The 27,057-nt window shown below is 40.3% G+C and overlaps 1 protein-coding gene across 13 annotated transcripts in view; it reads left to right on the top strand.

The window, feature by feature from the left end:
- The window catches only part of ENOX1 (ecto-NOX disulfide-thiol exchanger 1), a 367,773-nt gene that overhangs the window by 52,237 nt on the left and 288,479 nt on the right, over positions 1-27,057 (top strand). For 11 of the 13 annotated variants that reach the window (XM_069009956.1, XM_069009963.1, XM_069010006.1 and 8 more), the window contains exon 2: positions 20,617-20,693. The exons of the other annotated variants lie outside the window; for them this stretch is intronic. The gene's annotated coding sequence lies outside the window, so the exon portion shown is untranslated. The remainder of the gene's footprint in view (positions 1-20,616; positions 20,694-27,057) is intronic. 13 annotated transcript variants of the gene reach the window in all.

The raw sequence follows: 27,057 nt of genomic DNA, 5'->3' as shown, positions 1-27,057 counted from the left end.
TATGGTGCAGTGGTCTGACCTGAAACCTCTCCTTTACTTTTTGTTCTGCTGCTGATTAGAAGAACGTGCTGCTGTGTATAGGCATGGAAATGACAGAAGACAGCAAGAGCAGATGCTAGGCAATTAATGTGCTTTTTTGACAAAAAAAAAAAAATAAATTGCTGTTTCTAAACAAAAGATCCTTTGGAGACTGCCATGACCATCTTTCAGTCTGGACTTTCTGTCTTATGTCACAGCTACAGTGAGAGGATCGTGACCACATCGATTGTTGGAAAATTGCCAGTTCTGTCACATCCCTTTATTTCCAAATAAATGTTAGTTTTTGAATGATGGATGGCGCCTCTGTTGGGAACTTCCAGGTGTTACGGGGAGGCTGAATCCAGCAGTCCAGTTAAGATGAGGCTGCCAGAGCTGCATGTTCCTGGGTCCAAGCAGCAGTGAGGGCAGGCTGTTTTCCTATAGCAGTGCGCTAGTAGGCACACACACATGCAATATATATTATATACATTATATACATGGTCATCTGCACAGATCCACAGGCACGCTTTGTGCTCATGCAAGGGTGAACAGCAGCAATGACCACATCCTGCTCCTCTCACTGGCTGCTCAGGACTAATACCTATTAGTAGGGAGTATATAATATAAATGTGTGTACACTGTGGACAGTCACTGTTCCCTAAATATCCTGTCTCTGCTGGTGCTGGCACCTGGGCATATGAGCTGCCAAAGCCTCTGTTTTGGTCCAGCTTCCAGAACAAACCCCCTGACACACAGACATGGACACACAAATGCACACTGCAAGCCCCCTGGCAGCTGGTCTTCCCCATGCCATTCATCCAGTAGCTGGTTCTGGATCCTCTTTCTCCACACAGGTGTCCCAATCTACACCCGGGCCCTCCAAGCTGGGCTTCCCAGTCCCTGTGATAGCCACCTCGTCTGGTGGCCTTGCCCATCGGGACAGACTATGGGGTGACCCAAATAGCCTCTCCCATGGAATTCTGGTAATGGGTGACTCCTCTGGTCCGCAGGGCAAAAGCTGCCTTTGTGGGGCTGGGTCAGGGCTGATGTCTCCTCCCAGGGGTTATTGGGGCTTCCTGAGCTGCCACGGTGCCACCAGGCTCATTGTGTGCTGCAGATGGGAGGACTCCAGTTATGGGATGGGGAAATAGGGCAGGAGAAGATTTGGGTCCTCCTTACAAGTTGATGATCCCTGTGCTCCTTTGGGTGCGTGCAAAGCAGTTTTATATCACAACAATTTAACACCAGGTAGCCGGACAGAGCAGGTTCAGTGGAGCAGCTTCTCCTTAATGTTTCTTGACATTAACAGCTCCATTTCTCAATTAGATTGGAAAATAAAGTTGATTATGCGTGTCTGCAGGGTGACACTGTACTTTTGGCCAGTAACTGTAAAGTAAATGGGAAAGGTCACAATAAATAGTGTTTTAGTTTAGTTATACCACCTAGAAGGCCACAGTGACTTAGTGCAAGGCTGTTGTTATTGTTCCTACAGCTAGCAAACAATGTTTAAAAGACTTATTTTATATATTTATAAAGGGACAGATTTGAATGGCATGGCTCTATTTTTTTCGAGAACGCTTCCTGTAAATACAGTAAAGCTCTTGTGCGTGTTTCTTTAGGAGCATTTCCGTGTACTTGTTTTGGTTCCAGTAAATATTGCAAGCTTAAGCCTGCCTGTAAAACAACTTCTGTCTTTGCACTCAATCTCTGACAGAAAAACATTGTGAGATGAGATGTACAGATGAAGATATTTGAAGAAAATAGTGGATTTGCTTAGATAATATTGATGCTTTTATAGGATCATTAATAAAGATCTGTCAGAGCTAACGAAAACTGTTAAGAGGGTACAAAGCAAAAGTGTTTAGTGTTAGCTTTAGTTTAATTTTCCCTAGTTAGGCCATACTCATTTCCTCCAAGGAAAACAGGACTGCTTATTTTTGCTAATTAGAAGTACATCACTGGTCTGAATCACATCTGTAATTAGCAGCAAGATTTTAAGTAGATGTCAGAGGTTTTTTCGGTGTAAGATTTGCATTGTTAATCTACTATACATGCATGCGTATGCGTAAATACAGATTTAATGAATAAAAGGAACAACTGGTTGTATTCCAAAGCAATCAGGTGCTTCCTAGGCTGACAATCCTGTTCCTTCTGCCCAGGGCTGAATTTGTTGCATCTGAACAGCTCGATTTTGTCACTGGAAAGTAAGTGGGGTTGGGAAACCAGAAAATAAGCCTGTGCTTTGCTTCTGTCATCCACTCAGCCTAGTAATGCACTCCACAGAAGTGTTGGTGTAAATAGCACTCCTTAGGTTTTTTTGGTTGATTTCTGAGACAGAGGGAAGAAAATGCTCAAGGGAGGGAAAGATTTTGAGGGAAAGCTTGCAGCAAAGCAGGCGTGGGAGATGGAAGAACTGGTTTGGAGCATGGTTCATGTCCCTGCTGCGTCCAAATTGAACCACTGAATAGGTGCAAATGTAGATGGCAGGATAAAAATGGAAACTATTCAAACCAAAAGCAATTAACTTGTATACAGATGGCTTTCTGGCATTCACAGCTGCATAGATTTTGGTTGTGTACTTTTTTAGATGTGCTGCAGAAGGTTAAAGCCTCTATATGTCCATCTCCAGCTGTTCATGCACATGAAATAGATAAGGAAATGAAGCCAAGTGAGCATTGTGTGTGTAGCGCCAGACTTGCTTGCTGAGATAGGCATCTCAAACAGTAGTGCAACATCCTGTCCTGTCAAATGGCTCTTGTATTGGCCTTTTATGAGAAGAAATTACATATTTTATATCAAAGGAGTCACTTCAATTTCATAAAAATGAAATATGGAGAAATGCTACATATATGTCATATCTCTAGGGTAAAACCTGGGGCTGAGAACCCTGAACAGAAGTGGAGGATTGCTGAAAGTATGAAATGTAAGTTCTTCAAGCAGCTTCAGTATATCCTGGAAACTGTGTCTCTGGAAACTCTGTGATTTAAACTGTTTGACATAGAACCAAGTGTGCACTTCATGTGCTCTTTATACTGCAATGCAAGCAATTAAGTTTAAAGCCATGCTTTAAGTAAACAAAACCATTTTGGGTTAATGTGAAATAGACTTTGATTTGCATTTTCATGTAGAACATGATAAATACTAGTTTGGGTTAGTGGAAACCTACATTTTTGTCTTGCATTTCTCTACCTTTTAAATTTTTTTTTTTTTTTAAATGCTTGAAATATGTAGTTGAAATGGTCAAAACATTTAGACCAGGCTTTCCAAAACTGTGGTGCAAGTGCCTCTGCAGATATTTCAATCTAGTACAGGACCACCATTGCAATGCAGTTACCACTCCATGTGCATATATTGGCCGTGAGTTGTCACCACTGCTCAAGTGGAACAGCTGCAGCCCTGGCATAAACTTATCTGAATTTTGTATCACAGTTTTTTTTCTGGTCACATTGTTAACTGGAATGAACTGTCTGTAGCTTCAGGTTTTGGGGGTTTGGCTTGGTGGGGTCTTTTGGAGGGGTGGGGTGGTAAAAATCTCACTTATCTCTGTTACTTTTGGTCTGACTTCCTACTGAAAAGCACCATAGCCACCACCTAGTGAAGCCCAGTTGACTTGCAGACCATCAGAGTGCCTCCCAGAGGGCCCCAGTCTTTCCTTATCACACTGTGTACAGTATGGATCTGTGCATGGATTGCTCTTAATCTCTGCATTCTCCTGCTGTGTCGGCACAGTGGTGAGTGTGCAGTTGTAGGAGCCGTGTAGTTTATCTTCCTGCTTATTTCTTACAGAGCTTCTTTTTGGTGAGTAGGTACCTGGGAAGAGATGTCAAGGGTCCAGCTTGTTCTCTGTTGTGAAATGTGGGACCTTGACTTTCAGAGAGGAATTCTCTGTGGGAAATGAGGGGGTCCATCCTTCCAAATCTAGAGGGATACTGCACCTGTTTACTCATCACTAATAAGACTTCTCTATTTAATGTTCTCTGGGGTATGTGTTTCTCCCTTGATCTACTTGAAGCGCTTTCTCGTGGTTAATGATCTGAATTTGCCAAGCACACTGACTCATTTTGGTACTGTTTTCCATTATGTAAGCTATTAATGGGTCACTGCTCGGATGCTGGAAAATCTGTTTCAGGCTAATAGAGAGGTGCACAAGTGCCTCTCCATGGTATATTTGCTACCTGTACACACGTGTTCTGGCTTTATAGTTGGTATCAAATCCCACAGCAATATGGGATGCTGCATCTATTCTATTAGCAGTCAATTCCTAATCAGCCTTTCATTAACACGTACAACACTTCACCTTTTCTAGGATTTTTTTGCTATGTGATTGAAGGGGAGTGAGAGGAAACGCGCTGACGTGCAGAGGAAGGTGTTGATAAGTAAGGAAATCAAATTCTTCCCAGGAGAAGCAGTGTTCTTGCAGTAGAGGAGGTAATAATGCAGGATAAGGAAGTGTCTTGGAGCTGCATATTAAATCTGTCTCTCTGGCATTTTCCCTCAAAGTCAGTAACAAGACTGTTGAGGAATTTTAATTTATGAAGGCAATTCAGAAGAGAAGTAGTGGGACACAGAAAAGCATTGAAGAAAACTTGCTGGGGGTTATTTTAGGTCCCGAGTTTTGCCAACTCAAAATAACACTGCAACAGCAGACAGCAATTACTACAGGAGCAGATCCTTCTGTTGCCTTTTCTTTCTTACATTCAGATAAAGTCCTTTTGCTTACAGATGGTTGCCTTCATATGCACACAGAGCTTTTTAGTGTTTTTTCACTGTATAGACAAATTGAGAATCAATGAATGAAAATTAGAGATGGGTCCAAGCTTGGATTTTATTTCTGAAATTCACCCATTTTCCATGAGGAGAGGATCGGATTTTCTGGCTGTGGCGACATTCCTAGAAGAAAAGAGTTCAAGGTTATTTTCTTTTCATACACTGTTTCTATAGCTGAAAGCCCCTAATAGGGTGAGCTTTCATTTGTTGATTTTTTTTCTCTTTAGATGATATCTGAAAATCTTTCAGGGGACCGAACAGGAGAGTAAAGAGACAAAAAATCCCACCCCTCAAAACAGCCTACCATTCATGCCTCATTCATTTTGGAGGAAGGTCTCTAAATTAGGCTTCTCATAACTAGGACAATCCTAGGAGAAGCTTTCATCCATGCAGTCATTCACGGGCCAATGGCTAAAGCCAAAGATCTTTGATGGCTATACCTTTCCTTACCAGGGAGAAAATGAAAAAGACAGTCTTTGGATGCGCTTGCACAGGAAGGAAATGACACGGTTGATGCCTGTGCTGAGGTCTGAAAAACCTTTTCAGCATAAAGCAGTGCAGAGACAGTTTCCCTAGAAGGAAAAGGGACACTGAAGGATTTATTGTGTTGCAGTATTTATTATGTAAGAGGAATTTGCATGGTAAAGAGAGAAAGCAGATTTTATTCAGAATATAGAGGACGGGATGAATAGTGTTAATGAAAAGCTGATTGATGGAAGCAGAAGTTTGTCTACTACTCCACTCATATTTTCTGAACCCTAGCAATCATTTTACAGACATCTGAGTTAAATGATGGGTGTATTAATCCTTTGGCATGCTAAATTTTTATAGAGCGTCTGCTGTGCCAAGATGGTGGTGGGATGAATCCAGATGTGAACCTACAGATGTTAGTTAGCGGCCTGTTCTCCCCAGCTAAGAGGACAGCTTCAGAGAGTGGTTCAGCCCAGATATGTTTGGCATTGCATTTTGGCATTACCAATCTCTCCCCAAACTGAGTGGAAATGTACTACAGCCACAGCTCAGATGTAGTCCATCCTCTTGTAAGTGCTTTGCCAGCCATTTCAGTCAGGATTCCAGTTGCAGTAAACTCCTTGCTTTGTCCCACTGAAGTTGGGGGGGCCTAGACAAGCGGTGGATGGTTGTTTAGATGCCTCTATTTTTCTTCAAACACAGGAACCCTCGTGATTAATGGGTGGTACTCTGACAGTTGGGATTGTTCTGTTATTTTAGTTCTTGCTCTAAGAATAAGACTGCTTGAATCGCTGTGTTAATAAATACAATCCCAAGCAGAAGCATGTGTTTTGCAGACTATTTCTGTTATCTGATTGGGCTTCTTCACATCCTCCTTTTGTGACTAAGTTGAACCCACGGTCTGCCGAGCGTCTGCCAGGATAAGAACCAGCCTGCCAGACTCAATGCCACTAATCATTTCCCTATTTTGTTTATTTCAGCTAACATTCCTAAACATCAGCTAGCACGTCCTGACAAGAGCTTGTTTGGTGGATGGAAATCAGTGTCCTGATTTCTCTTTGACAATTACTAATGTTGTGCTGGTGGCCATAATTGGTAGGAGATCACATGCCAAGAAGTCCTCTATGGCACTGCCACAGCTTGAGATTACTTTGAGCCTCCTTTGTTGCAGATACAAATTTCCTATAAGAAATAAACTCTGCAGGGATGAAGGGCTTGTAAACCAAGTGTTCAGAGTGACACCTTAAACTGAGGCACTGTGAGACGTTGGCTGGCTGCTGCTTCCTAGGTAGTCCCTCATAATATGGTCCTATTTCCTCTGTCTTAGGTAAAATCTAATCCTTGACATTGCAAACGATTTGTGTTTGTTCTCATTATGTCATGCATGTCTGTGAGATGAGTCAGATGCAACTCATCATGACCAAGACAGCTGAAATTATACAGAAGATACTGATTTAGTTGCTATTATTGTTTTCTCTAATATACGGGAAGTCAACCATATGTTAATTATTTTTCTTCAGAACAGCTCCATTAAAATTTAAACTGGTGTTATTAGTGGCAAGAAAATGTCTTTCAGTCATGCGAAAACACTGTGTAGCCAGCAGACCTTGTGAACCTATGCTTGGGTTGTAAATCTTTCAAAAGCTGGTGTGACAGAGTGTGCCTTTTTTCCCTAAGTGAAAGATGGGACTCTTTACCCTTTTGTATTTATTATCAATCTTGATTAATTACATGTATCTTAAAATTCACAGTTTGTGGACAACTGTTCTCCCTTTACCTGAACCCACAGAGGGATCTAATGCAGGAGTACTGTAAGATGATATTTTAAGATTGCATGTGGGATGGTGGTTAAAGAACCTGTGGTGGTTAAAGAAACTAGGCCTTCGCTATAGCTGTGAGACGTGCTTCTAAACTCCCATTTTCTGAATTACAAAATTTGTACAGTGCTTTCAATATTTAGTTCTCTATGTTTTAGGAAGGCTTAAACTGAGAAAATCCAACCCACCCTATGAGCTAAAGAAAAACTGGAAAGATTTTTTTCTTAAAACTGTTGAATGGCTCCATGTGCAGACAGGGAGTGTTATCTAACTGATTGGAACAATTTTAAAATATGATATGCCTGCACTGCATGAATAAATTTTACAATTTGGGCCTTAATTGGGTAATGCAATTGCACTCACAGGCACTTCAACATTGTGGCAACAATCAATGCATATAAACTCACTGGATTTCTGTATGTAGTTATCTAAGAATCTCATTTGTAATCAAATAGTCTTCTTTTCTTGTAATTTAGAACGCCAAGCCAATTTTGGTAGTCTTTTGTAAATGTTTCTAGTTTGAAAATTGCCTGTAAGTGTTACACTTGCTCAGTGTTACAAAGTGGAGGAGGAGCCCAGGAGTATTTTGGCTTTACAAGGATCTGAATGTGTCACCCACTACACACACAGAGCCAAAGAGCTGTAGTCCCCAACAATTCCTGGGACACACTGCAGAGAATATTTGTGAATACTTTGTGAAGATGATTATCCCCTGGTGCTCTGTTTTGTCTCCTTATCCCCCAAACTCAAAACCATCCAAACAAAACCTTGAAAGACTGCTCAGGACAGTAGGTTAAAATGTGCATCTCAAAACAAAACAGGAGAGGTGCTATTCATTGCAATTTAATCCTAAAACTCAGAACTCAGACTCCCAAATTAGAAGATTTTAAGAAAAAGGAAAACTTTTCCCCCTCAAACTTCATGCATTTTAATTTTCCACGACTTCTCTCACTGTGGGTGTGAGGGGGTGGGAAGTAATTTGAAGTTGAAAAGTGCACCTTTGATTTGGAGCCTTCCCTGCTTTCTCCAGCTGAGATGATTTCCTTTTGCTTACCCTAAAATAAGGACAACTCTTCTGTGCTTTTTATTTCTGTCCAGCTTCTTCCTTCCTACTTCACCACCTGGCCCTATAGATTTCCTGGTGAAGTACAATTATTAAATGCTAACATATAAAATCCCAAGCCTCAAAATGCTTTTTCTAGGCTTCAAGTTAGTCTTTTCAGTTGAATAAAAGTGAATAGAAGTGTTTGGTGTGGCAGGTATTTGGTTGGTTGGTTGGTTGGTTGATTGGTAGGGTGTTTTATTTGTGGCTTTTCTTTTTGTTTGTGGGGTTGCTTGGGTTTGTTTTTTGTTTTTTGTCTTTTTTTTGGAGGGGGGATTGTTGTGGGGGTTTTTTTTCCATCCAGTATATCAGTTTTCCATTATCTTTTACATAATCTGAGCTTGTGGCAGGACTTCATATCAGTTTTGGTTTCCTAAAAGTGAGTACACTGAATCAATGACCTCAAAAACTTCTGGTACCTGATGCTGAGTGTTACAGTAAGTGCATAATAGTAAACTAGAGACATTCCACTTCTTCCTTCATCTGTTCCTCTATGTGGCATTTGGAAAATGCTTTAATCAGCTTTTCCATTCCTCTGTCTCATCGTATTCAAGTCTTGCTATTTGTTTTTTGGTTTTGCTTTGCTTAGACATCACTCGGAAAACAAGCCCAAGGGCAGCAGCAGAGACTTTGTTGCTGGGTTTACATACAGAGCTCTGCCCAGGTTGCCCAGAAAGCTGCAGGATAAAATGAGTTCATCATGTTCCCAGGGTATTCTGGTAGGTGTTATCTTCTGTCTTGTGGTCATTTGGAGACTATAAAATGCTGCTTCATGTAGAGCCATTCCCTGTCTGCTCCTTTTCCCATCCCTGCCTGCTGCCCTGGTCACATGCCCTCACCCGTGCAGTCCACAGACGTGTCCTTGGGCCCCAGGGCCTTCTTGTTGATTATCTTCCATCCTTTACACATCCCAGGCTGCTCTTTGAACCCCATCCCGCAGCCCTGTGTGTCCAACCCCTTCGAACTGTAATGCAGCAGCCGGTTCTTCTCTCAGCATAAGTTCAGACCCATTAAAGGCAGTGGGTTCCTTCCACTGAGGCAAGGTGCAGGTAGGCTGCAGGGACACAGCTGCTATCTTATTGCCAAAGTTCTGCCACCAGGAGTAGGAATTAGTAGCTGCTAGTTTAACCAGTTAAAGGATGGTTCATGCTTTATATTCAGTATTATCTTAAGACGAGAGAAGAAAAAATCTCAAATGTAGAAGCATTTAGAAGAATTGTGTGTGATAAATTCTAATATTCCTAACTCTTAACTCCTAATTTTTCCTAACTCCTTTGACAAAGGAAAGAAAGTAGGAAAATATTAATTTGGGTTCTCCTTTGGAAAGTTCATTGGAAAAGGGAAAGAAATGAAGGAGAAATAACGTGAATAACTCAGAATGAGTGGTGTAAGCTGTGAGCTGTTGATCACTGCTTTGTTATGCAGACATAGAATTCCATTAATATTCCTTCTTTTGAAAAACAGAAATCCTGTCTCTGCTGTTGTATGCTTAATTGAGCACTTGAGGCAAAAAACTCCTCATGACAAAAAATTAAACAAAACATAACAGAAGACCCTATGGAATGCAGATTTATCCTTCAGATGATGTTAATATAATTTTTTTTTTAGAAAAGTTGTTTCCTGCTATACATCCTTACTAGATTCTCTGAAGTCCCAGACCTCTCCATGAAGTGGGTAAAGGGGTTTGGTCAGCATCACAGAGTGTGACTGCTGTGGGAAAACTGGAGCTGCAATTGGTCGTGGAAAGCTAATGTTACACTTGAAAGCACTTTCTTCAGAAAATATATTTTTATGTATATATACATACTGTTAAGACCATCTAATATTCTCTGGAGAGGGAAATCAAATCCACAGTTAAATTAAATAGCCATTCTTTAAGAAGGATGCTGTTCCTTGTGGCTTAACTGTAACAGAAAACAGACTGTTACTGTTAGCACAGACTCTCAGCAAGATATTTTAGCTATAAAATGTCAAAGCCTCTTCAAAATTCTTCAAAATTAGCCAGTACAATATTGCCTGGCTTTAAAAATGAGTATCACAACTTTAGGAAAACATTGTTGCCCCTCTCCTTGTAGATCAACACGTGGCAAGATTATTTCAGTGGAAATATGTGCCCACGGGCTATGTATTTCTTGTGTTTTGTTTCACACCGGTTGGCATCTGAGATCAAGAAAGCTTAAACCAATTATGAGTAGCTAGTGCAGCAAAAATCATGATTGATACATTTACAACACAGGGTCGATTCTTCTGGTAATGTTATTTTATTAAGAGGAGGAAAAGGGGACATCAGGCATGCAACTTGTAGCCCTGAATTAACCCAGTGCTCTGACCACATAGGGATGTTTCCTCCCTCAGTGCAATCAGTGTGTCTTGCACTGATTGCAGCCTGCAGACCTCGAAGAAGAAACAGCTGTGCAATTGTTGCTAAGCCTATTTCCCTCTTCCCTTTGACTTATTGGATTATTTAATACAGTGGAATGATAGGAATTTAAAAATGAAAAAGCGGCGTTGAGTCATCTAGTCCATCTTGCAGCAGGATTGTCCTCTCCAGATCTTTGTCCAGTCATGGACAATCTTTCTCCAGGCTTTAGATGGGATTGGACTTCAGCCAATTTCCTTTGGAAGATTATTCTACAATAGAATACACTTCATTATTAGGAAGTTTTCCCTGTCAGCCTAAATTTTACTTTGCTTGGTATAATCACATTATTCTTAGCTATATTTTCCTGAAAAGCCTTATTAAAAAAATCCTTACTATGTGTTTCCTTCCAGAGCTTGTAGATAATTATTGTATTTGCCTTTCAATAGTGGCTTTAGTCAAGCTATACATATTTAGTTATTTTAATATTTTCTTATAAATCAGTCTTCCTGAAGACTTTTATTGCTATCATTGAGCCAAATCTCCAATTTTCTATTTAGTATTCAAATAGAAAAGGCAGAACTGAATAAAGACTTACAGATTAGATCATGATGTCATTGAAAACCTATCCTTTGAACCACTGTTTGTGCCTTCAGATCTGTCTGAATGCCAGCTCTCCTGAGGCAGACTTCAGTCAGAAGATTTGTCTCAACTTCCTTATCTACAGCATAAGTGCCTACATCAAAGCTGCTCTCCCTAGATTCCTTTTATGATCATTGGCCCCTATAGCTGCATGCAATTCATCTAAGCTGTTTTAGGTACCCACATTTAGAATGAGAGGAATTGAGCCCTAGATGTATGTATTTCTCTCTGTCTAAGATCTCTGTCCTAGACCTGACTTCCTTCGGTATTTAAACACAGGGTGTGTGGATGTTTGGACATTGTGGTTCAAGAAGTGAGAAGACTCAGTGTTAGCCATGCCAATGCCACCTCAGCTTCAAAACAACAGCAGAGTGGTTTCATGCATTGTGTGTCCTGAGACCAGTCCTAACACAGTTGAATGGCATTGAATTCAACCCACAGGTGTGATAGTTGCATTGAATAATGGGGTGGATGAAATTTCCTTTTGCTTAGGTGTTGAATCACAGAATATCTCCATCTGAAAGGCACCCCTAAGGATCATCTAGCTCAACACCCTGCTCTTTGCAGGACAACCTAAAACTAGGCCATATGACTAAGAGCATCATCTAGTCACTCCATGAGCTCTGACAGGCTCAGTGTTGTAACCACTTCCCTGGGGAGCCTGTTCCAGAGACCAATCACCCTCCCAATGAACCTTTTCCCCGTGTCCAATCTGAACTGAAGCAGATATAGCATTTACCCAGAGAGTAGGAGTCTAGATACCAGATACGTTGGTTTTCAAGTCTCTTTGGACTGAAGGAAATCTATGATCAATGCCTTTCATTTTCAAAGGTCTCTAAAAAATGGCTCTTACATGACAGATGCCAGCTGCTCTTCCCTTTTCTGTTAGGTATTTCTTCTCTGCTGACAGCTAAGTGCTCACAATCCTCACTGAAGCCCTGGGCAGATGCCTGCTCAGATGCAGTTCTTACTTCTAGCCATAGGTGTAACCATTCCAGGTTTATACTGGAGTAACTAAGAAAATAAATCAGCATCTGCCTTTTGTTCATTAGTAAAAACAAAAGTTAAATATATTTTTCCTATGGTTTTTTACCTTCTGTCAGACTTTCTGACAAAATATGATAAGCCTCCATTCCTTACAACTTGTATATAATGTCCAGGAAATAAAACCTTTGTACTAAATTCCTTTGGAGGGCAAACACCAGAGAAGGAGGAGAGCTGTTGAAATTGAAGGATAACAACTGCTCAAGATTATATGTTTATTAATTATTCTTGAATGAATTTAGACTGAATATTAACAGAAAATTTTCAAACATCCCAAGAGGGTGAAGTTCTGGAATAAACTCGAAGTGTACTAGTTGAGTAGAAAAACAAAGTAACTTGAAGAAAGAATTTGGTAAATTCAGGGAAGTTTTTATGAGAATGTGTAGAAGCATTTACAGGGTTAAAAAAACCCCAGCCAGGCAGGCAATATGAAGTCACAGTGTTTCCAAAAAGGGCTAAAAAGAAGACTGGCCACTGCTCATGTGTATACACTATCACCTATTTCACGTTTAAGGCAGTGGTTAGTGGCTTCTGCTGGTTATTAACAAATGCCAGAAGGCCGCAGATGCCAGAAGGTCAATGTAAGAATTTCCTTGTTGTTGCCAGAGTCTTGGAGTTGGGGATGTCAGCTCCCTTCCTGAAAAACATATGGGACTCTGGTCTTGGTCTTTTGTTGGTGGTGCTAGGAAGGGCTTGTGTGGTGTGCATGTATCTCTATAGAAAAGACACTGTGTCATCTGTCCTCGTGGGCAAAGCAGGAACAGAAGCCTGGACAAGACCCGGTTCATCCTTCTGAGTAGTGTATTCCTTCAATAGTGCAGCCCAAGCACTGTAGCCAGACTTATCCCAGCTGAAGTCTGTGCTGAAAGCTCGCTAGTCAATGGGGTTCTGCTCCTAATTCACGGTAACTGGAACAAAATGCAGCTATCCTCATCATTCACAGAGACACGCAGTCCTCAGAGACTGCAAGCCTACCACAGCATGCTATAAGTCATCGTGACACTGGCAGACAGAGTACAGGGCTGTCTGTTGGGACAGCTAACTTTGAAACATCAGCACACTGAAGATGAGAAGGACTTGGAGCAGTGTGTTAGGCAGGTATTTTTAGCTGCCTTTTCTTAAAATTGCCCTGCTTTCCTAATACTCTTTTACCATCACCATGGTGAACTAATTCTGCCACTAGACTGTCTGCTAATAATCCTTATCTTGATAAGCTATTCCTATTGGATCTGACTTTTCAGAAAATGACATCTTGGTGCCTGGCCTCCTTTTCTAACAGCAGTCATGACTGACTGCTTAGGAGGACTTCCTAGACTCCTCTCAAGTTGTTTGATCTTGCTCCTCTTCACAGATCCAGCTTCTGTGTTTGTTTCTGTGACAGAAGGGAGCGTTATCCTTTTCTTTCTTTCAAGTAATGTAAGCAAATACCTGTAAATTGCATCTGGCCCCCATTATAATAGGTGTCTATTTCAAGGAGGACTAGGTGGTCATCTCCTATGGATATTTTGACTTTTCTGTGGTTTATGAGATGTGATGTTGCTGGTGGATATTTCTGAGTGATCCCTCCTTTTATGCAGGAATGAGGTATCATAATCTTCAGATGTTATGGTGCTCGTGTTTAAGGACTTCCCAGGACAAATGAATGTCGTGGTCATGCTGAACTTACCCATGTTGTCCTCACAAGTCTTGGAAAAAAATATTATCCATAGTGAACTTACTGGAACCCCTTTTTTTACCTTCATTATGATGATTTGAACAGGGGTTTCCAAGAGTTGTCACTTTAACTAGAAAAGGCAAATGATTAGAGATTTGTTGCCTCTGTTTACCCAGTCTTTCACTGGGATGAAGTAGTGTGGTGCTTCTGCTTTTAAAACAAAAAACCCCAAAGATATGTATTTCCTTAGGAAACTTCCATTCCAACCTCTAGACTGCAGTGATAGCAGCACATTTCTTTGTATTTCAGACACTCTGTAGAGATGCAGGAAGGTGGCTTAGACTCTGCATTGTCCAACCAAAAGCAGTGGCTGTGTTGTGTGCCTTTGTCAGGGAAGGTGGGACCCTTCACTTCAGAATTGTCTGCACAGTAATGTTGCTCAGTACTTCCACAGAAATATTTCAGGTTGGAAGTCTTTGCACCTTGGATGCTACTTTTGAGACAGACTTCAGAGCAGTGAGTCCTTTCTTGCATTTTCCCACAGGTCAGGGAAAGAGTGCATTTTCAGCCACTGGAAATTCGCTTTCTTTGAGTAGAAGAAGGTCTGCAATCTTACAACCTTTCTCATTTTTCTTTTTTAACAGGGAACATGGGTTTGTACTAGCTTGCCAAGGAGCTTACCAAAGCAAGGATTTCACTTTCTCATCTACTTCACTGTCAGTTCAGGATTGCCCCAGAACCATTTGCTGTTACTGATTATGCTGCTGTCCAGTACAGATGGTTTGTCCATAACAGCAGTGGGTTAATATCCTCACTGCAGTGCATGGCAGGAATCTGTCAGTGGGTAGGGATGTGGGACTGGGTGGACTGGCTCTGCTTCCCACCTATTTCGTTAAAGCAGTACATCCTGATTTTAAATGCTGCTCTTCCTGAAGAACCTGAAGAAAAAAACCCCAACAAACCACCCCAAAGCGACAGGTTAAAAAAATGTTTTCTTGCATTATCATGTAGCACACTCCACTGCACACATTGTGACTGTAATTTTGTCAATGATGTTCTATGGGTTAATATACTTTATTGAAGCTGTTTTATTGTACTGAATCTGGAATCTGTATGAGAGGCTCTTTTTTTTTTTCCCTAAAATCTATCAGATGTTACATCTTAAGGGACTTATAAGAAGATTGACTCTCAAGAATAATAATTTTCTCTCTGTTTTGGGGACAAGTTAGGATGTTTAATTTTACTTATGGTAATAGTATAATTTTATATGGGTTCAGGACATAAGAGGGGAGGTGTGACATGGAGCTTCCTTAATTTGCCTTTATTACCTATATCAGCTGTGAATCTATTGGCCTTGATGCACAGATTTTTCTGTACTTCTAGATTTATGTTAAAAAGAACAAATTTAAAATAGGCATGGTAATGATAGAACCTGAAAGAGATATTTAGAGAAATGAGGTATAATAAAGGCAGGCTTGTCGTGTTCATTTATTCCCTGATTTTAGTCTTTGACTGAATGCAAAGCTGGAGGACCAAATCTGAATACAAAAAAAAAAAAAAAAAAAAAAAGAGAACAGCCAGCTTTGTTAAATATTGCTAACTGGCATCTAGAAGTGATACTGGCATCTAGAAGTGATACATAGTGTTAAAGATATCATCCCTTAATTGTCAGTTATATAAACTCAAATCTAGAAAAATGTTATAAACACTCACTCTAATGTATATTCATTTGCACAGAAATAAAAGCTTTTTCCACAGTGCCTGGCACATCCTGAATATTTAGTGTAACAGAATGGAAAGGATTTTACAAGTTGGTGCCTTTAAAATGAGGAGATCACAATACATTTCTGACATGGTATTCCAACTTGGACTCATATTTTACAATTTAGTTAATTCTCAATGCAGAAACTGTGGTCCCACAATTAGAGAGATTTGAGAATCCTGTACCACGTACTGCTCATCTTGGTCATTTTGCCTAAGGCGCTGAGCAAAAGTTGTGTCTAGTGTTGACAGTAACAGCAATTACTTCTGTTTTAACTGGAAACATCTAAGGCATGAAGGACCTAAGTCTTGTGAAGAGCGGCTGAGGAAACTGAAGTTGTTTAGCCTCAGCAAAAGGAGGCTTAGGGGGACCTTATCCCTCTCTACTTGAAAGGAATTGCAGACTGGTGGGAGTTAGTATCCTCTCCCAGGTTACAAGCAATAGAACAAGAGGAAATGGCCTCAAGTTGTGCCAGGGAAAGTTTAGATTGGACATGAGGAAAAATTTCTTCAGTGAAAGGATAGTCAGGCATTGGAACAGGCTGTCCAGGGAAGTGGTTGGGTCACCAGCCCTGAGAGTATTTAAAAGTCATGTACATGTGGTGCTTAGGCACATGACTTAGTGGTGGCCTTGACAGTGCTGGGTTAATGGCTGGACTCAATGATGTCAGAGGTCTTTTATGACCTAAGTGATTCTGTCATACTATGACATAAAATAAGAGTTGAAACTGTTTATCTGTTAGACTACTACACTGGGAATCCTCATAACATAACATAACATAACATAACATAACATAACACATAACATAACACATAACATAACATAACACATAACATAACATAAAACATAACATAACCAAGAACCACCCAAGAAAGTGTTACCTAGTGCTTGTTTTCCTTTTGTGGTCCCAGCATGAGAGACAAGGAGATAATCATGGTACTTCACAGTCCTCTTTCTCTTTCACACCTCCCTGGCCTAAGTGGTAAAGCCAAGATCCAGGAACTTTGCATCTTCTAGTTTCTGATGCACATACTGTGCTGTGTTCTTTCTCATGTGTTTTTTTTCCAAAGTAAAAAAATTAGAGAAGTTCTGTTTATTTTTCCACAAAGTTCTTAAAGGGTGGTTGTGGGCTTTAGCTTCTTTGACAAAACACTCAAAATGTATTTTTATATAATTTTTTTCAAGTCAGTTGGTGAAAAGAACTTTCAGTTCTCAGGAGGGATAAAGCTCTAGAAAATGTTGATTTTTTTCCATTGAAAATCATTTTAGCTCATAAGATATTCTTTCCTTATCTTGATGGAAAAAAAGATCAAATTTCTAGATCAATAATGTTGAAAACAGCAACAGCAGTGATCATCCTGAATGCATGTTGTTTTCTGATGCGCTTTCATATCTGAGCATTTCCTCATACTGTAAATATCAGCCTGACTTGCACTCACATCAACCTCACATCAAGCAACAGCAGGAAAAATAAGGGCTGTTTAAATGCAACAAGGCTTGGAAAAAACAATTTTTTAAAAGTGCCAGCATGTCAAAATATTGAAGGAAAATATTGAAGAGTACCAGTGTGCTTCCAGTTTGTCTGTTGCTGCGTGCTTTTTCTATTGAATAATCACATCTTCCAGTGCCTAAAGCAGATGTTCATTGTATGTAACATGTGCTTCAAGGCATTAAAGAAAAAAAAAAGATTGAAATTATCTGGAGAAAACCAAATCACTTTATTTTAAAGACAAATTAGATTGGTCTATCTTACCATTCTCCATAGATTTCATAAGCATGTTACTTGTTGAAGTAGTAGCAGGCATTTTATATATTATAGCAATTTGCATATGTTCATTAAGCTGGGCTTTGTAAAGCTCTCTGACAGGGCATTTGATGAATCCTTTCGTGGACTGCATAGCTGGTTTATGTGGAGCAATCTGTTAAATCATGCCTTTGTCCTTCAGTTTGTCAGAATAAGTAAGCGAAGCAGATGTTAATAACTGTGGGAGAGTTTGGGGTTTTTTGGTGTTTGCAGAATATGGGATAACTGTGAAGGGCATAATGTGTTTGTAAAAGCGACAGCTGGTGTTATTAAAGATAGAAAGTCTGCTACAAGTGAAAACTTTCTCTGGCATCTTTTAGCAGCTCCAGGAGGTTTTTTGGAACAGTCAGGTGGGTGGTCAGTTCTAAAATAAACACTGCTAATATTATGCACAGCAAATCATGTTCTTGTACTTAACACACAATTGTTCTTATCTTCGGCTGCAAACATTCTGTCACAGAGCTATCTCAGCCATGCAATAATTCATAACATTTCTCTGTAAATATGTCATAAGAAATTCTCAGGTCAACAATCCCCTGAAATGTGTCCTCGAGCAGTATAATTTCATGCAGTATCGAATTAGTGGAGTTTTACACCTGGTCAATTTGAAGGTTACCTTTGTGACACAAGTTTTGTGGGACCTGACAGTTCAGTGCCTGGAATCTCTACCTATTGTCAAGGTCACTTGGCTGAAGAAGTTTCAGCCAGGGAACAGCATATGTTTAGGTGGTTGACGGGATACATCTGATGGGTGGTAATTCCTGTCAAAGTGTGGTAAGATGAGTGCTTGTAGCCAACTGCAGAGGCCTTGCAAGTGGAGGTAAAATGGGCAGTCATAAATTGGGTAAGAAATGAAGGGGATAAGTAAGAGGGAAAACATAGCTTAGGGGGTGCCTCAAGAGAGGCCAGCAGAGGTAGAGGTGCTGATCTCCTCTCTCTGGGGATGAGTGACAGGACACAAGGACATGGAATGAAGTTGCAGGGAAGTTCAGATTGGGCATTATGGAAAGGTGCTTCACTGAGTGGGTGGTCAGCCACTGGAGCAGGCTCCCCAGGGAAATGGTCATGGCACCAAGCCTGTCAGAATCCAAAGAGTGTCCGGACAATGCTCTAAGTCATTTGGCCTAGTTTTAGGTAGTCCTGCAAGGAGCAGAGAGCTGGACTCAATGATTCTTGGGTGCCTTCTTACAGGTGCCTTCCAACTGGACATTTTCTATGATTCTATGTGGAAAAAGTGGTAATGAGGCTAACTGATGAAGAAGTAGAGAAAAGGAAGGGCATTACTGTAGGAAAAAAGAAGGACATTACTGTAGAAAATAAAGGGTAAACTTTGGCCACCTTCTGACCTTGCAGATTTTTATTGGTATTATCTAGTAAATAACTCCCACTCATTTTAGAGGTAGTATTTGGCTGGTATTCACTTTAAATTTAATGACATTCTCTTTGGTATAATTTATATATAATAATTTGTGATAATTTGTGATTATGCATTATTGTGGAAATCTCTTTTGGGGAATTGAGTAGAAGATGCAAAGGGTGGAGATGTAGTGATGTTACTCATGCCTGTGTGATTGAATCTGAGCTTCGGAGCCTGGCTTGTCTGCAGTTGACATCAACAATAGGAATGATTACATAGTGCATAGAATAAATAATCCTAGAAGTTGTCATGTTTCTAGTGATTGCCTGAAAATATGTAGAGAAGACCAGTAAGGGATTTCTGTTGTTCTTGCACATGAAAGTAGGCAGCAGCTACAAATCAATGAACTGTTGCTTTTGTAAGAAAAATTGGCAGAATCTTTCATTCTGTTGCTGGATAAAAATTTGTACTGCTTCTGTTCCTCAGAGTGAGTCTTATCTTTCTGTCTGATTATCTTGCAAAAAATGAGCAGTGAAATAATTATCCATGCTGATATTTACATTTCATCTCTCTGCTTGAAAATTACCAGCTCACAGAAGGGAACAGAGGGAGTCCGGGACTCCTTGGGTGGGCTGAGCCTTTGGAGAAGAAAATGCCTGCTCTTCAGCTGGGACACATAGGTGCTCCCAGCCAGGTGACCATTGATGTGTAGTGGGCATAGACAATTCTATAGCTGATTCTCTTTGCCTTTACTGGGAATCATGTGGTGGGTGCCAGTAGCACAGCTGCTGTGGAGAGCTCAGGAAAAACTCTGCGGGGAAAAAAAGAGACAAGACTTTTTCTAATATAGGCTCTTAATTGTCTCTAAGAGCTGTGGCTGTGTGGCAGTCCTGTGTGAAATGGTGTTTCTTCTTGCAGAATGCAAAGTTGCCAATAGTGCCACAGAAATACTCAATAGAGCATGTACTCATGATGGTGATTATCCAGAACAGAGGTCAGACCAAGTGCATTTGGACACGTGAATTTTCTTCCATTTTTTTGTTTTTCTTTTTTTTTTTTTCTCCTTTGTGTCTTTCCTTAGTCTGCTGAGCCTGTTTGTTTCTACTGCTGCATCTTCTTCCTTTTTGCATTGTTAAGCACATCAGATTTAACAAATGCGTTATGCTCAGGGTCACTGTGTGAGAATCACCAGGAAAATTTGCAGAGACTCTGGGACTAATTGCGATTAGGTGTTATATGTATCCTTACAAGAATGTACATCCAGAATTTCACACCTGTAACAGAACTGCCATGTTCAGCATTTTTGGACATTAAAGAAATGATGCACTTAAGGATGCCCTTGATTTTTCATGTGGTTTCCGTATTCATGTCACTGTTTCGCTGCAAGCTAAAGGCAGAATGGCTTAAACGTACATAAGGATGCGTGTAGTTTCCTAAATCGTTTATATTTTCTGATATGCCACTGCCAGTTTTTCATACTCAATACGTTAGTTTTGATTTTTCATTGCAAATAATTGCAGCAAAATTGTTATTTGAAAAATTGTTTTTTTTTTCAGAATTTTCTGTTAATTTTGAACTCGTGTAGCAGTTGCTTAAGAATCTATACAATATCATATACCTTAAATGTAATGTGCTATAAATTACCATACCATCATTGTTATCCCCTTCAACACTTCTCATGTGATGCACAGCTTCAGAAGGACTGGCTCATAGACTTACTTCTAAGCAGTAATTTTGCAGAATATTTTTTTTCATTTTTTATGCTCAAGCCATATACTTTTAATGACTTTAAATATACATATATAATCTTTTTTATCAGATCTTGGATTCTGAACTTGAAGCAACTCTTCAAGACTACATGCTTCTTGAAACTCGAAAACTATCTGCAGTAAATAGGTATGTGTAATGGATACATTCATGCTTTGTGTTGTATGGTTTTGTTGTGAGTTTTGTTGACAGTTTAATGCTGAGCTTCTTACAGCTCTTGATAAATCTTAGCTGCTGTAAATGGGACAGTGTGATGGACCTTTGCAGGGTGAATTTTCAATAACACGTGGTTCTTGTAGGACAGAAATTGGGAAGGGTATGACGTTCACAGTTGCTCAGAGATAAATGTTTAGCCAAACCCACAAACTTAACTTCAGAGTGAACAAAAAGGTGAGTCTCCACAAACAAGTAAGAAGTTTTGAAGATAAAATCAGTGAGAGGAACTGGCTCTACTCTTGATCCCTCTGTATTTGAGGCTGTGCTTCATCTGGCTTTACCTCTGTGTTTCCTTTGGGTTTTTTTTGCAACTGTTGAAGGTAGATGTATGTATGAATGTATGAATATAACTAAATATGGGAAGAAAATGGCCATAAAGGTTGAAAACTTGGGTACATTGAAGTTCTGGGAAATTTTCTTCTTAGGTGTTTCATTGAAGCTCTCATCTCACTTCAGTCATTTACAGAAAATATTCAGGCAATTTCAGAAATACATTCTTGCATATAACAAAGCAATTTTCAGGTGATCTTTTTTTTTAAAGTCAGGTCACACTTTATGGTTCTTGAAGCTCTGTTGAACTCCTAGCAAGGGAAAAAGATAAATGAGAGAAGATGTAGAAGTTGTTATTCTTTCCAAAGAGTTCATAGACCTAGACAGTTTTTTTGAGACTCAGTTTGAAGGAGTGAAAGGTTTCTTGAATACATGGATGTAACAGTTGGACTTACCTTGATCTGTATGAGAAACTCTGAAGAGATTTACAAATGAGGAGGGGTTAAATGGTTACGCATGAAATTCAAAAAAGTGGATTTTTGCACTGAGTTGCTTATTCTGTAAGAATTAGAATGCAACATATCTTCATAGTGTGCTCCACCTGTAGGTTCCAAGATACTTGACAAAAGCTGGAGAAGAACCATTGTCTTCCATTTATGTATCCAGGTACCTGCCTGGATCACTTAATGTCCTAGAACATCCTGGATGTTCAGACCTGTGTCCAGGCCTGTCAGAGCCTCCTGTGTCTAATCATCATTTCAGAGTGTGTGCCAGAGATCAATGTTTCCAATGTTTACATTTTCCTGATATTATTCATATCTATTGATATGCCCTTACTGCTCCCCTTTGTGATATATTTCTTTGCTCTCATTTGTTCTGCTTTGTTTTCTACTTTGCTTTCTTATTTTGCTTTCCCATGTTTTCTCCTCTTAATTCATTTGCAGTCTCTGGAGACTGGCTGCAGTGGGGCATTACACAAGGAGGAGTTTCAGGAAAAAAAAGTGTAGCAGAATGAGCTTCCCTTTTACTGCCTCTCTAGAGAGCCTACTGTAAAAGGCAACTTGCTGTCATTCCTGTAAATTTTCTTTTGCAGCCAGCTCTGCTGGGTGTCCCCTTTGTGCCCTGTGAACATCTGTGTTGCAGCTTATGTCTGAACCCAACTGGAGAACAAATGTGTGAACCTGCTTCTTATTTTGAGCAGAAGGCTGCTGCTATTAGTAGGGCACGTGGCCTTGGTTCACCTGCGACTTCTTAATCCCCAGCTGGGAGCAAACCAGCCGTCTGGCTTCTCCCCTCCTGCCAGCCGTGCCCTTGTCTGTGGGGCAGCAAGTTTACCTGCTTTCCTCCAGACTCTGCCGAGTGCCTGTCGGTTTTCAGCATTCATTTTCTCCCTGAATTTTCCCCAAGGTATCATGCAGAAAGGAGCGAGCACTGCAGGACTTTGGTGACATAGCTTACTTTGTGCTGCTCCTGGAAGCTTCTCCTTGCATGCACACAGTCATGCAGGCACCACCCTTCTGCATAAGGAAGAAATCTTTAAGCCCTGAAGTATTCAGGCTCCAGGGATGCTGGAGCAGAAGAGAAAGCTTCATTTGGTAGGCTGTGTATAGGAGTTCCAGGAAAAGTCGACAATGTTTCTGTGCCAGTTTTGGACACAGCACAAGACAGCTCATTGAGCATAAATTAGGAACTTAACCTCAAACAGACTTGCTTTAAGCAACTTTTTACTTTAAAAAGAAAAAAAAAGGGCTGAAGAAAAGGAAGCAGCAGCGCTGCCCAGTTTGCAAAAGTGCTATCCCACTTGGGCGTGCTCAGGAGTGTTTGAAGAGCATAGGTGATGAACTGTAGTCTTTGTGGCATATGCATGTCTCCAAGAGAAAAAGGAAATCTGTTGTGTCAAGTTGGCTTCAGCTTATGCTTGAAGGGCTGTTGTGACAAGCCTGGAAGGTGCAGAAACTTTTGTGAAAGATCAGGTGTGATAGCAGAGAGTGACTGTAACACTCGGGGGGAGGAAGCTGGAGTATTTGAGGTCAGTCTAAGTCGGCAGCCATCAGCAGGCAAGGGAGAACAGCTGATTTAGCAAGAGCATGCACCAATTCAACAGCTTTCCTCAGATATTTGTGTTGGAACAACTCAGAATTAGGAAACCTTCCTAGCTGACATTAGCTGAAAAGGCTACTGGACAACTTTGTTTTCCTTTTGAGTAAATGAACTCCCTTGTGGTAGAAGGATATGTGAGTTTCAGAGCTTTTCAAGCCAGGTTAGAAAAAGTTGGCCTCTTTCTTTCCAAAACTAACCATCAAGGCAGTCCCAATGCACCCCAGACATCTCTGGGTGTGTGAATCCTGTGCAGGCATTGGTCTCCCCTGTTCATTTTGTGAATGTACTTGTTACGGAGGGCAGGGCTGGTCTGGCTGATTGTATGGCTGTAAGGGCTGAACAGCAAAAATTTCTAAACAAAAAAATCTGGTCCTCTTTAAACGTTGGCGGACAGATATCTGTCTTCCATCTGTGGTAGCCTGTGCTAAACAGCAGAAGAACTGCAAAGTTTGTATTCTGAAACCTCAGAGGAATAACTGGCATGCTCCAACTTTTCTTTTTTTTTTTTAAAACTACACACAAATCTGAAACATTAAACACAGAAAGTAACATTAAATGTGACAAGCAGGCAGAAACTGGGAAGTTCAGCTGGAAAGGTTGTGCATGGAACAAAACCCCGGCATAGGGCATGGAGACCCTCAGCACTGCTGCATGGGTGTTGCTGTCAAGTGACAGCAGGCTGCGGTCACCCACTGCGGAGACAGTCCCTCTGCTGTCTGCTGATGTAGGGGCCAGGGAGGGGGCTGGCAGTCTTGAAGGGGTGTATGGCTCACAAGACCCCACCAGAGGAGCAAAGTGACTTACACCATGTTGAGATGTGACACCTGGAAGGAGGACACTGAATACATACATACCAACTAAGCAAATTAGCCTTCTTTAAAGTAAAAGAAGGCATTCTGATCAGACAAAGAACTTACAGATACCAATGGTCAGCATATAGTCTGAATTTTGCATTGAGCTTTCATGAAAAAAGCTACCAGGAAAAAGTAATGCGTGAAACTTCTATTCTGTAATGAGTAGGGAACTACTTCTCCCTTATCCTACCATGATTTGATAGAAAAGTTTCTCTGGACACATTGCTGGCTTATGTTCAGCTGGCTGTCAACCAGAACCTCCAGGTTCTTTTACCTCAGGCAGCTTTCCAAACCATTTTTCCCAAAGCCTGTAGCATGGGGTTGTTGTGACACAAGAGCAGGACCCAGGACTTGGCCTTGTTGAACCTCATACTATTGTTCTTGGCCCATCAATCCAGCCTGTCCAGATCCCTCAGCAGAGCCTTCCTACCCTCCAGCACATCAACACTCCTGTCCAAGTTGGTGTCCTCTGCAAACTGACTGAGGGTACACTTGATCCCCCTGCCCAGACCATTGATAATGGTATTAAGCAGAACTGTTTAATCAATTAAACTGAGATGATCTGTCTGTTCTTGTTCTTGAGACTACATCTAAAAAGAACTGTGTTGTTTTCAGTGAGCTTGAATCAGCCTCATGGAGCAGCTGGCAAATAAAGCAGGACTGTGCATCAGCCATTATGAACTGGGCAGTAACAATTTGGTTTGGTTAGGGAAAGTGTCAGCTTTTAGCAGTTCCCTGTTCATTTTTAATTTGCTTCCCCGTCTAGGCGCGTTGTGTTTTTAGTGATATGCACCTCTGCTGTGTGGTCCCTTTTATTAATCAAAGTTATTTTGCATTTCTGACTTGACATGGTGTTGCAGCTGTTTGTCTCCTTTGGCAGAGCTAGGGAAATGTGTGTTTATGATAGGTGATTACAAGGACACCACTTTGGTACCTGGGAGCAAATTCTCCTAATTCGCTGGAACGGTCGTGGCCGAGTCCCGCTGCTAAACACACCGGATGCTACCCAGTAACACATGGTGTTAATAATTGAGGATGTCAATAATGTGTGACACAACTGTCAGACTTAAAAAATAAAGCACTAATAAGGAGCTTTGAAATAGTCTTGTTTAAGATTGGTTACTGCTTATAACACCATTAATTCTGAACAGGAGTTTAATTCCAAGTGCAAGAAAATGAAGGAAAATGAAGGCACTTTTTCTGCTTAAGTGGATTAATGAATTTGAATATGGAAGAAAGCAGCAGTCCCCTATGTGAGTGTGTTTTGTCCATGTTACATTACTCACCTATCTGGCTGTCACCTGCAGGGATCATTTCAGTAGACCTCCCAAACCTCCACTGCAGTCACTGCCTGTCACTACATCCCGTGCATGCATGGGGCATAGGTGGTAAGTGTCCAAGTGGGATTTTCAGCTTGAACACTCAAGAAACCAATGCCAGCAGTGAAGAAAATGGATACAATCTGCTATTGATTCTGTTGTGCTTTTGCTTGAGGAAAATGTTTCCAAATTGGAGAGGCAGGTGCACACTCGTGTGGTGCTTTTTGTGTAGATACTAATGCTGCCTCCCGTGCATCCCAACGTGTATCCCTGTTCACTGTGCAAGGATTGGGTCTGGAATCCTACCTGCACAGAAAGTGTGTGGTAGCCAAGAGTAGCTACACACCAACAAAGTATCCTTATTTTGTCAAGAAAAATTACCAGCACAGAGTATCATAAATTGATCCCAGGAGGGCAGACCTAGAATATAAACTGTAGTACTTTGAATATATGTGTGTTATAATTGTATTGAACGCTTTGCAGCAATTTGTATTGTATTACAGCTGACAAAGTATTTTACCTCCTAATAACTAACTAGTGTAAGTAGTGTTGATATTTTCCCCATATTTATAATTACATTAATTGCTTTGTGTATTAATAACAGTTAAGTGTCAGAGCCCAAGCTGTAGCTGCCAGTAATCCAAAAGCAACTCGTTTGCATATTCAAAATACAAAACTGAAGAGTAATTGCCCTTTTTGCTAGTGCATATCATAGCTTAAATTTTATATAGAAAAGCCCACTGTTACCTAAATATTGTCATGTTCAATATCAAATCTAGTGCTAATAGAATGTCTTTCAGAAATGAAGACAAAATATGCTAACAGATCAGAAGACATTCGATGAAAAGTAAATGAATAGCTCACATTAGCTAGGAATTGTGACTTACTTCCAAATGAAGCTAAATTTTGAAAAAAGATGTTTCCTGCTGTTGAAAGTAACATTTTTCAGAGCCAAAGCTGGAATATCCATATGCAGTGCAATTTTTTTTGTTTTGTAACGTGAGATAATTGGGCTAACAGAGTGTCACAAAGAAGCATTTGAGGATTGACTAAATTTTTCAAACAGAAGCTATTTTTTTGGAAAGTTTCCAGAGAAATAATCATTCTGCATTGCTATCTTGTGGACTTTAGCATTTTTATTCTTAGAGACAAAGCAAATTGATTTTGCAGGATAAATCTAGCTAAATTTCATTTGAAGAAAGTAACTTCTTCAGCTTCTTGGTTTTTTTTTTTGTTCTTGTTTGTTTGTTTTGTTTGTTTTGGTTTTTTGGGTTTTTTTTTTGGTTTGTTTTTTAATTTTTGTTTTCTTTGTAGTTATGGTGCTTTATTTGTGTTGAACTCCTTGTTGGAGGCCAGCGTTTGATACAGATGATGGTTTTGAAATTTTGCAAACCACTAGCATTTGTAAGGGCCACAGTGAAGAGTCAGTTCCAACTTAATTTTGCAGATATACACTGAATTATCCAGGGAAGAGCAAAGGTTGATTAAATTCACAAAATAAGGTGATTCATAGTTTTCTAAATATGTCACTCAGCCTAAAATTAACTCAATTATTTACCAGTCACATACATGCTAATGAATCCTGACAATCTCAATTGACCTGCTGCGATGAACTTTGCTGTCACCTAATATTATTTCCTCTGTATTTTCACTGAAAAGAGTGATTGTAGCATTTATCACACGCAAAACAAAAATGCTTGAGGATTTTATTATTTTTTTAATACTCACAATTCC

Source organism: Aphelocoma coerulescens, chromosome 1 (genome assembly GCF_041296385.1).
Source record: "Aphelocoma coerulescens isolate FSJ_1873_10779 chromosome 1, UR_Acoe_1.0, whole genome shotgun sequence".
In the NCBI taxonomy this organism is placed as follows: domain Eukaryota; kingdom Metazoa; phylum Chordata; class Aves; order Passeriformes; family Corvidae; genus Aphelocoma; species Aphelocoma coerulescens.
The sequence above is the reverse complement of the archived record's forward strand: the minus strand, read 5'-3'. Positions and strand labels throughout refer to the sequence as shown.